Source organism: Camellia sinensis, unplaced genomic scaffold, assembly GCF_055761805.1.
Source record: "Camellia sinensis isolate YWXY unplaced genomic scaffold, ASM5576180v1 Unanchor1, whole genome shotgun sequence".
In the NCBI taxonomy this organism is placed as follows: Eukaryota; Viridiplantae; Streptophyta; class Magnoliopsida; order Ericales; family Theaceae; genus Camellia; species Camellia sinensis.
In genome coordinates this window covers 23,670,503-23,682,056 of record NW_028128987.1, presented here as the reverse complement: position 1 = coordinate 23,682,056, position 11,554 = coordinate 23,670,503, and positions in this window count along the sequence as shown.

The window sequence follows — 11,554 nt, the reverse complement described above, 5'->3', positions numbered from 1 at the left end:
TATTTATGCAAAGAAGAGGACAAGCCTCAAACCCAGAACCCATGACTCTAGGTTTAATAATAAATTTTTTTACCACTTAAACAACACAATGATCATTTTTTTTAAAGTTACACAGACATCAAATGTGCAAAATGCTAGTTACAAATAAATCGTTAACTAAACTTGAATTAAGTTTAACATCAAACAACTTGGCCTCCATTTTTCAAAACCCCAATTTTGATATTAATTTTTAACTAAAGGATTAAAAATGTGGAATCAACTTTTCTTTGTAAATAAATCTTAAGATAATGTAAATAAATCAATGTAAAATATAAATACAAGTGTTATCTAAACCAAGGCCGTATTTGTTTTGGGCTATAGGGAATGAGATTGGATTAGGATAAATCTAGAACATATTAATATGATGTTTATTTGTAAAATTAGAGAGGAGATTCATAGTCTATGATAGGCCTTGGAAGAGGGGACTGTCAAAGACCTCTGGGGCATGTTTGATTGTGTAGATTAGAGTATGGGATTGAGATTATTAATCCGTGGGCCTAATTATCCTATGTTTGTTTTAACACTTTAATTTAGGATTATTAATCTAATGGATAATTAATCCAACAAATTTGTAGGATTATTAATAATGGGGTAAGGGTGAGATTATTAATCCAATGGATATTAATCTAATTAGATAGTGAATACCACACTAATTTAATAGGATTATTAATATTTCACTATTAATTTTGTGAATCAAACATGATCCTAAGGGTTGAGTGTCAAATCTAGTGAGGGGATTAATTTGGAAAAAGATTGTTTTACCCATGTTGTGTATTTGTGTGTGTGTGTGTGTGTGTGTGTGTGTGTGTGTGTGTTTCTTCAATCAAATGTTTAACAACCGTTTTTGACGCTTTAGCGGTGTAGTTCCTACTCTCTCTAGAGTAAGGATGTTGTCTTGCTTTTGCAAGCTTTTTCTACTGTCCACAGTGAAGATTCCTTCCTTATCCCCTCTTTTTCCCTCCATTTTCTTCTTTTCCTTCCGCTTTTCTTCTTTCTTTCTCTTTCCCTGTTCATCTATGTGTAAGAATTTATTCTTAATTAGGCTGTCATTGATTATATTTTGTTTGGTTTGTGAAAAACGAATTGAACGTGATTCAGATAGATTGACTGGTATGAGCCCAAAATTATTATTGTGATCCATAAAGTTTGGGCCATGGTCATTTTAGTGTATATATTATTTTATATGTGGATATGTGATATGGAGGTGTAAGGCCTGTTTTAAGTTATTTGGGTTCTTTAATGGGAGGGCCCAGTAATTGTTTTATTTAGGCCCAGTCCCCTCTCCTATCCTTATTAGGGTTTACATATATCTATATATATGTAGATCAAAGGGTGGTCAGCCTCATTGAAAGACAACATAAAGATTAGGAGAAGGAGGGGAAGAGCTGGTGCTAAGGTTTTCCGATTGTGAATACCATCATCTTTCAAAGAAGCAAAACTCAAGACAATAACGGAATCAAACGGTATGTATCCAAGTTTTATGTTTTAGTAGTTAATTATATTCATAGTGTTTTGATTTCTAGTATATAGATCCTATATTCTTACATGTGGTATCAGAGCAAGTTTATACTAGAATCAAAATCATGGCAGATTATTTCAGTAAAATTATTTTATATAATGATAAGGAATAAATTAATATTTCTTTTACTGAATGATGTTTTTGCATCTCAAAATTGTGCTTTAGTAATTTCAAGCAAACTTTTTCAATGTAACGAGTACATACTGTTTGAGTATTGATAGTTTGCTTCCAATTGTATTATATAAAATAAAAAAAAATAAAAAAAAGGTAATTTAAATCTGGTAGTTTTACGAAAATTGTGAAGTATGGACATGTGTATATTGAATCTGTATTGATATATATTTATATATATATATATATATTTCAAATCTTACCTAATCAAATATTTGCAAAACATATGAAACATATTCGTTTTTATGACTTTTACATAAACATTAAGATTGTTTAAGAGTTCCATATCATGTATATCACTTTGGTGTATTTTTGTAAATTCATATGCGAATTTTGGTTGGCCGTGAGCTATTATTTTCGAGTAACTGTTTAGTAGTGATTCGTAACATGATATTATATATGCTTTGATGGGTTACAGATTGCATTATTGTTAATAAATAAATAAAGTTTTAAAGGTGGACAAATATTTATTTTGTAGTCTCAGTTGGAAGATTTTTGAATCAATATGGGTGATACTGCCGAAGTGGTTAACTTATTGAGATTTAAAGTGATTTACCAATAAGGATTCTGGGAAGCTTTTCTAATATTATATCACTCAATTACCTACCCAAAGGGGGTTAATTGTGTGTATTAATTTTAGAGGTAGTGTGAGCCGCTAGTAAGGGAAATTTTATTGATTTTGAAAGAATTTATCTACCCAAAGGAGATAATTTCTTAATAAATCATTCTTACTAGTTGACTTGTTTATAGGTGTTAGAATGTGTTTTATATATTTAGCCCAAAGGTATTTATATAATCATACATTCTGAAACATCTGCCAATATTGTTAAAATTTATTTGCAGCCCATTGTTGTGAGATTATAATTATTGCCCATGTAAAATTAATTAAGATTATATCAAAGTTTAAAGATGTTGATTGTATTCTATATATTCAACCCAAAGGTGTTTATATAGTGATACATTCTGGCACATCTGAGAATATTGCTAAAGTTTATTCGCAGCATATTGTTGTGAGATTATACTAATTGCCTATGTATAATTGAAAGTTGGAGTTGTGAAAATGCTTTCTATATATTCAGTTTAAGAGTGATACGTGTAGACGCCCCATTTTTGACCGACCTTAAGACTCAGACGTCACCGATTGAGCGCTTGGTGATGTTGCATAATGTGCTCGTTCAGAAGTTTCTGAGTTGCGGCCGTGAGCCCTACCTCCGGACTTCCGAACCCTCTTTTGTGCTTTGCCTCGGTTTGCGAACTAGGCTCGGTTTTCTTTGTTTCTTTTCCTGAGGGGAGGGAGAGGTCCCGTAGACCATCTCTCAGTGGCCGTGGGCTACATTTGGTGGCTGTAGGCCATTTTGCCCATTTCGGAGTCCAGTTTTCGGTTTTTCGGGACCATTGGCCATGTGCCCCGGTTCGGGACCGCTTAACCATCTCCATTTGCTCTGATTTTTGGCATACATCTTATTTTCTCCCTTTTGAGGGACACTGGGGTCTGAGAAACCCACTTCGTGGCCGAACGCCACTTTCGGTGTTTAACGGGCAGTTTCCGGGGCCCCGAACTGCGTGTTTTGGCCCCCGAACATTCGTTTTGCATCGGCTTTCATTCGTTTTTGGCAGGTACCTCTGTTTCATCACTAGGAAGGTCATGGAAGGGTGGGAGGCCAGCAATTGTTTCAACAACCAGTTTTTTACTCCTCCGGCGCCCTCCGACACCCGTTTTTCGCACTTCCAGGCCAATGTTGAACACCTTGGAGCCATTTTCTTCAAACCCAAACCACATATTTGTGTTGTACACACATGGGAGGACCCTAAAAGTTCATGGCCGGCCACTAATGCTTCTTGACCCTTTTGAACCCCTCCTTCCGAGCCAATGTTGAACACCCTTGGGCCACTTTCTTGAACTTTGAACCACATATTTGTGTTGTACACACATGGGAGGACCCTAAAAGTTTATGGCCGGCCATTAATTCCATTTGAACCTTTTGAACCCCTCCTCAAAATGGCTTGTTCTCCCTCCTGTTTTAGAATTTCCAAATTCGAACCACAGGGTCGTGAAGAGGAGACCTGGGAGGCCACCAATATGTGGTGGCCGGCCACTATTTCAAATTGACCCTTTTGACCCCTAGCTGGCCGGCTAGGGGGGGTGGCCGGCCGGCCACCTGCAGCAAAAGTAAGAGGCCGGCCATGTTCCTCATGCTTGGTACTTTACAGCTGCGCAGCTGTTTCCCCCAGAAAATATCTCAATCCGGGGGATATTTTGTGGGGGAAAACTTGCCTATTTTCCACCACCTTTTGCCCCTCCTTTACTCCCCTTTTCTTGTCCATATAACCAGCTGGTGGCATCACATTTAGGGGTTAGAAAATTTGCTCTTCAAGGCTAGATACATAATTCTCCCTCCATCCCTCTCATTTTGCTTGAAAACTCCAAGTCCTACACCTTGTTTTCTTCATCACCACCAAGCTCTACCACCACCACTCCATCTCAGAAGCAAGGAGAGGAATTCCAGCAGCTTAGAGGCAACAAATTTGGTCCAAGAAGTTGCTAGAGTTTGGTCTACAAGGGTGAGTTGCCATTTTTCTCTTTTTAGCTCATTTCTTGCAACATTTCTTAGCCTCTCTTTCTTGTACATTTGAGTTCCGTCCATAACTTAAATTAGTGTTATTTTGAGCTCATTTTCATCTTTAATTAAGGATATTTCTCTGTTTGAGTTTTATTTTTGGCACTTGCTTCACAACCCTCTTGTATGCCATCCTTTTTGCATGATATTTCTAGCCCATATGTGATCTGTTTTTGAGCATTCTATAAACTGTAAATGTGCTTATTTTGGGCCCTTCTTCAACATTGTTGAAGGGCCCATCACCATTTGATGTTTCTATATGCCACCTACCATTATAGCCCTCTTTCCCCCTCATTTTTGCATGTTTTTTTAGCCTATTGTGTTTTCACTTTTCGACTATGATCAGAACTGAAAGTGGCCATATTTTGACCCCCTTGTCATGTTTCATTAACAATATTTTTCTGTTTGATGAATGCTTTGTATACCTCATGTTATAGCCACTTTTGAGCCTCATTTTGCATTGCATTTCTAGCATGTTTGTATACTGATTTTGAGGCTGCCATAAACTGTAAATGTGCATATTTTTGGTCCCTCTTCAGTGTTGTAGAAGGGAATTTTTCATTTTGGCTTTTTCATATACCACTTGCTTCATACCCCTCTCTTGACCCTCATTTTTGCATGCCATTGTTGCTCTACCTATGCTTGCTGTTTGACCATGTTCATAACTGAAAAAATGCCTGTTTAGGGACTGCCTAGCTTCTGTATTTGCACTTCATGTCCATATTGTGCACGCATTGCATAGCTATAGGCCATTTCGGGTGCCTAAATTCGCATTTCGGGACTATTCCATGCATTTGGTATCATTTCGCCTCATTTCGGGACTGTTTTCCCCCATATTTTAGTGCCGAAATTCCATTAGAATGATTGCTTTCCATTTTCATGTCATTTGCATTGCGTATGCCATTGCCTCGGTTTGCGTGCCCGTGTGCACGCATTTCGAGGCACTTCATTTTCACCCATCGGCATCCTATGTGAGTGTGGCTGAGGCTCACTCATGTTGGTATAAGCCCATATCACATTTTCATGTCATTTGCATTGCGTATACCATTGCCTCGGTTTGCGTGCCCGTGTGCACGCATTTCGAGACACTTCATTTTCATCCGTCGGCATCCTATGTGAGTGTGGCTGAGGCTCACTCATGTTGGTATAAGCCCATATCACATTTTCATGTCATTTGCATTGCGTATGCCATTGTCTCGGTTTGCGTGCCCGTGTGCACGCATTTCGAGGCACTTCATTTTCATCCGTCGGCATCCTATGTGAGTGTGGCTGAGGCTCACTCATGTTGGTATAAGCCCATATCACATTTTCATGTCATTTGCATTGCGTATGCCGTTGCCTCGGTTTGCGTGCCCGTGTGCACGCATTTCGAGGCACTTCATTTCATCTACCGGCCTCTTATGAGAGTGTGGCTGAGGCTCTCTCATGTTAGTATAAGTCCATGTTGCATTCTATATGCCATTTTCCATGTCATTTGCATTGCGTATGTTATTTTCTCGGTTTGCGTGCCCCGTGTGCACGCATTTCGAGGCATCTCTTTTTTTACAGCATAGTGCATACTAGGTTGTATCTTAGATCGCATTCTGTCATTTTCTCGGTTTGCGTGCCCGTGTGCACGCATTTCGAGGCATCTCATTTTCATAGCATTGTGTATGTTAGGATTGTATCTTAGTTGCATTTCATGCATATCACGCATATTGCATTGTGTTCGGAATAGGAGTTAGCCCGGGCACGGGAAACGAGGTACATTTCGTACTCCGAGTGACGGAATGTGTCTCAATTCCCAGTCACCGACACTCCGGATTACCCATGATGGAGTTAGGTTCTTGTTGTGTTTATACGTGCATTCATTCTATATTGAGTTGCACATTTCGACTCCTCTGCCATCATGCATCGATATGCGTGATTGATGGCACGAGGATCGAGGCATGCATATATCTGTGAAAATACATTGCTATGCCCCTTTCCTGCTCTCTGTTGCAGCAAATGAAGAATCAGCAACTTTTCGGAGTCTGGCACGCTTTCCAAGAATAACTGCTAAACAGAGGCTAATTGGGGCATCCCGGTGGATTTCCGCGCAAGGCAACCCGGACATGCAGCATTCATCAGAAGCAAGGCAGTCCCTGGCTTGCACGCCAGTTTTACTTGCTTTCTTAGTTAATTCATTAATTAATTAAGAATTTGTATATTATTTGAACAGTAATATTTGGACTGTAATATTCTTTTATTCGGGACTGTATATTTATTTGGACCCTCTGCTCGAGGGCATAATTGTAATAAGTGTGCGTGAGTGTGATGTATGTCTTCCAACCCCACGTCTTTCTTCCCTTTTATTTACCAGCTGACGATGGTTAGATTAGGGCATGTTTCAATTAGCATACAGTATGATAGCATGTTTGCATTCATTCATCTGTTTTGCATGCACCGGGCTCGGCGCACCATACTAACTGCATCGTACTTTCAATTCCAAATTGAATACATGTTAGTTCTAGCATTTCATATGCCATGTTTAGAATAGCCGAGCCTGCTATAGTTGCATTTTTGCATGTGTTGCATTAGGCATTTCTGTATATTTAGGATCATGCATGATTTCTAATAAACTTCTTTTTTTTTTTAGCTTGGAGTACTCGGTGAGTTTTATGCTTTAGCATCCTTGCATGCGTGTGAGTGACTGCCATGAATAGCATGCTTACCATGAGGCTAATTGCTAATGTGATATAACTGCCTGAATGCCTGTGGGTGAAGGTTGGGTTATTTGAATTGGAATAATTCATCAAATGTGTGTTTTAAGCCCACTAGATAGTGGCAAAATCATGTTTTCTAAGCCCACCCGAGGGTGGCAAATCCACGTCTTAGCCTACTTGCGGGTAGCACCATCAAACCACTTTCAAATAAACAAACATGAAATGTTTTGTTCCAATTCAGGCAACTCAGTCTATACTTATATGCTGTGTGCATCACATAGTAACCTAGGCTAATAACCGGAATAAGGACACACAAAGTTTTCAAAAATTGATATCATGGTTAGTAGAGGCCGATCTTTGATCGGGCGAGCGGGGGTGCTCGCGAAGTGACCTTCCCCAATCCTACCCAAGTTCCCGAGCCGAGGCAACTTTGGTGATGACGGACACGTGGCCTTTGGCACCGAGTCAGGGTTTCCTAAATTTCCCATTAAAAAACATTTAGGTGGCGACTCTGTATCTGGCAAAGCAGTCCATGTTTGGCACTTCTTTTCAAAAATCAGTTTCTCAAAACGATTTGCCGGATTTGGACTCTTTGGTTCAGACTTAGAAACCGTGACAAATTTGAGAGTCCTGAGCTGTAGTGACCCCAATATCGAACGGAACGGGAGCTCGTTCCTCCCGGGGCGTTCGGGGACGTCTATAATACGTTTTAAATATTTGAGAATGTTAATTGTGATTATGAGATTATTATTGTCCATATATAATTGAATGATATTATATTGAATTGAAAGCAATGAAAGGAGATATTTTTATGAAAATCAAATTTACTCCATTAAAGTTTTGATTATAAATCGGTTAAAAGATATTGAGTTAGCTATAAGACTAACTGATTTAGATATTGATATACTCGAGAATGTGTCTTCTTAACCATTTATATTAAGATCTCGATATGGTATGAAAGATTGAAATTATATTCAATGTTAGCTATTTAACAAAGCAAAGTTTTAGAATATCCATTAGGTGATTCTTATAAGAAAATCTAAATTATACTCTACAATGCTCTATATAATACCTTCGACTTTTACAAATCGTTATGTCTCTTCAGTGTTTTATGTTTTCCTCTTTAGAATATTTCGCAAATCTCTTTATATATTATTAACTCAAGTAAGAAAAATTCTTTAGAATTTTTTGTGAGTTATGACGCTCTTCCCACCTTTGGAATCTCCTCATTTGTTTTTTAAACTGCTTAAAAAATGCTTGTGTTAATCAAAATTTTATTTTCTGTTCAAGTTATTTAAGTTATAGTTTCGTACTGATCTTATTTTATAGAATGTTATTTTTATATCATCCATGAGATAAAATTCAATTTTAATGTCAACAAAATAAGCATTGTTATTGTTTTTAATTTTGGTAATAAATAAAATAATAATAATAATTGAAATAGATTTTATTTTGGCTTGGATGATAATTATCATAAAGTGTGTGGGAGAAATTATTCTATTAATTTTATAAATAAGTATTGATGTTATGCATTTGTCTATCTCATTTATGTTGAAAAACATATTGGTGAAGATTTTAAAATTATTAATTGAAGATGGATATTATAGTGAACATGATAATTTTGGTTAATGTAGTAACCTCTTATTAATTTTTACGAAATTGTGGAATCAATTTAAATATATCATGGTTGTAACTTCGGAAGAAAGTTGAGTACTTGAGCGTCGTAATTTGACTCCAATAAAATGATGAGGTGTATGTTAACATGTTTAAATTATACAAGTTTTTGTTATAAAATATTGCTATGTATACTTGTGTATACTTTACATATGATACTAAGATAAAAATATTTTTAAAACACTTTTGAATTGCAAACTAATATAAAATTTAGTTGGAATAACTTTTGAGTTTGGGATTGTACAAAAGTAAAAATTTTATGATATATTTTTGAAATCAAAATGGGACCTATAGCTATTTGTTGTTACTTTGTAAGTTGTCAATGGTTTTATTATCTTGGTTTTGACATAAGAATCTTTTAAGCTTTTAAAATGTGAAGTTATTAGATTGGTGAACAGTTTAAATATATAAATCTTCTTGTATACTTGTGCCTATTATAATAAATTGGTCTGTTCATTCTCACATAGAGAAAGTGAGAGTGCAAGTAGAATCTAAAGTGTCTATTCAGTCAATTGATAAAAGTTGAACATGTATAACACGTGCAATCTTCTAGACATTCTCATACAATTAAAAGATCCTTGCAATTATATTATTTTTCTAAGTGAGCAATATCAAGAGATTGAAGAGATGATTGCTACATATGATGAAGATATTGGCGATTTGTAATATGGTAAATGAATTGGTACAAATTATTAATTAGATATGAAATCATGTTATATTTTTTTAAAAAGGTTTGAAATCTAATGAGTATTTTTTTGAAGATAAATAAATAAATACAAAGCTATTGTAAGAGGTTGCGATTTGAAAAGAGTATTATTCTTACCAATGTTATAAATATAGGTTTATAATGATTATAGTGGTATTGTGGCATTTTTTATCTTTTGCTTTGCCAAACAAAATAAATTTGATTTGTAAGTTAAACAAATTTATCTATGGTTTTAAACAAATTTCTGAGCAATGATATTTAAAGGTTCACCAAATATTATTACTTGTCTTTATGGATAATACTGTTAATTTATGCATATATCTCAAGGTCAGTGGGAGTAATTTATTTTTCTTGATCCTTTATAGCGATGGAATTTTACTTACTAGTAATAATTTCGAACTAATACTTGATGTGAAGATATTGTTGTTAATAAATTTTTGATATAAAATATCTTGGCAAAGTATTTTATGTGTTTGGCATTAAGATACTTGAAAAATAACTTAGAGGATTATTTGTCTTATCTCAAAGTGTATACCTAGAGCACATTTTTACTGAATTTAATATGCAGAATTGAAAGTTTTACTTTGCTCTTCTTAATGATCGAGACTAATTAACATTCAATATTCATAAAATGATTTTGAGGAAAAAAAAAAAAAAAAAAAATTCATGAAGAATGTCTTGTATGCTAGTGTTGTGAGAGTTTAATGAATTATAAAGTTTGGATTAAACTTGGTGCATATGTAATTAGTTTGTTAGATAATTATTATTTTAATTTAAGTCTTGACCATTGGGTTGGAACATATAAAGTGTTATGATATTTATAGAGAATTAAAGATTATACAATTGGCTATAGAAGAATTAATCATATTAATATTATTGGTTGTATAATGTCGACTTTGGAAGTTGTTCAGATGATATATAGTGTCTGTTACTAGTTACATTTTTATGTTTGCATGAGGTGTTATTTCATGAAAGAGTTTCATAAAATCTCTTATAATTTTTCACTCTGCAAACATATTTCAGAGTTCGAATTGAGTTATGTAATTAAAGAATTTTATTTCAGAGTTTGGAATTGTTAATTTCATCTCCAAACCTATAAAGATGTATTATGATATATGGTTTTAATTTTCTCTATGAAGAATAACAAAAACTCTGATGGCATTAAATACATAAATTTAAAGTACTTCAGAATTAAAGAGTTGTTAAAGATGATATTCTTTATGAGCACATGTTATAGAATACATACTAGTTGATCCTCTAAATATAGGGCTTAGGCCAAATTTTAGTTTGCTAAATATATTGAGCATATGGGTACCTTACAGTTTTTTATGTGCTTGGTTAAAGAAATTTTTTACCCATGAATATTATTTATGGTATATTTCAGTTAATAAAGTTTAATCTATTTATTCACATTTTGTTTATAGTTATGTGTGTGTACACATAAATGGTAATTGTCATATATGTATACCTCTTATATATGAGCTCTTACAGCTATGTTTTAATTTTGAGATATAAAGATTAACACTTCGGTTTAGAAGTGTATATGGATCCATAAAGTATGATGCTTGGTTTAAAGCATGAAAGACCTCGGTTTAGAGGAATAAAGGCTTCTTTTGGAAGTGTAAAATGGAATAAAATTCCTTGCAGGGTCTTGTTAAGACCATACAGAGGACTGAATGTGGAATTAACATGTTATATAATTTTTGGATCAATTATGTTGAAATTCCACACTACACTTTATCACATATAGGAATCCATGTTGGTGAGATATTAGTGTTTGTAATTGTGGAAGGTGTTATGTTGTTCAATAGCATAATTACCGCTACAGTTCGATATTAATATTTCTCATTGAACGGGATTCTATACTGAGATGTTTTTATTCTGAATCATGTTTATGTGGCCATTAAAGTTGTTTAACCCGAGAGTCTTTTTTCTTAAATAAAATATTTTCTTAAAGTAGTAGTCAATGTTGCCTAAGTGGGAGAATGTAAGAATTTATTCTTAATTAGGCTGTCATTGACTATATTTTGTTTGGTTTGTGAAAAACGGGTTGAACGTGATTCAGATAGATTGACTGGTATGAGCCCAAAATTATTATTGTGATCCATAAAGTTTGGGCCATGGTCATCTTAGTGTATATATT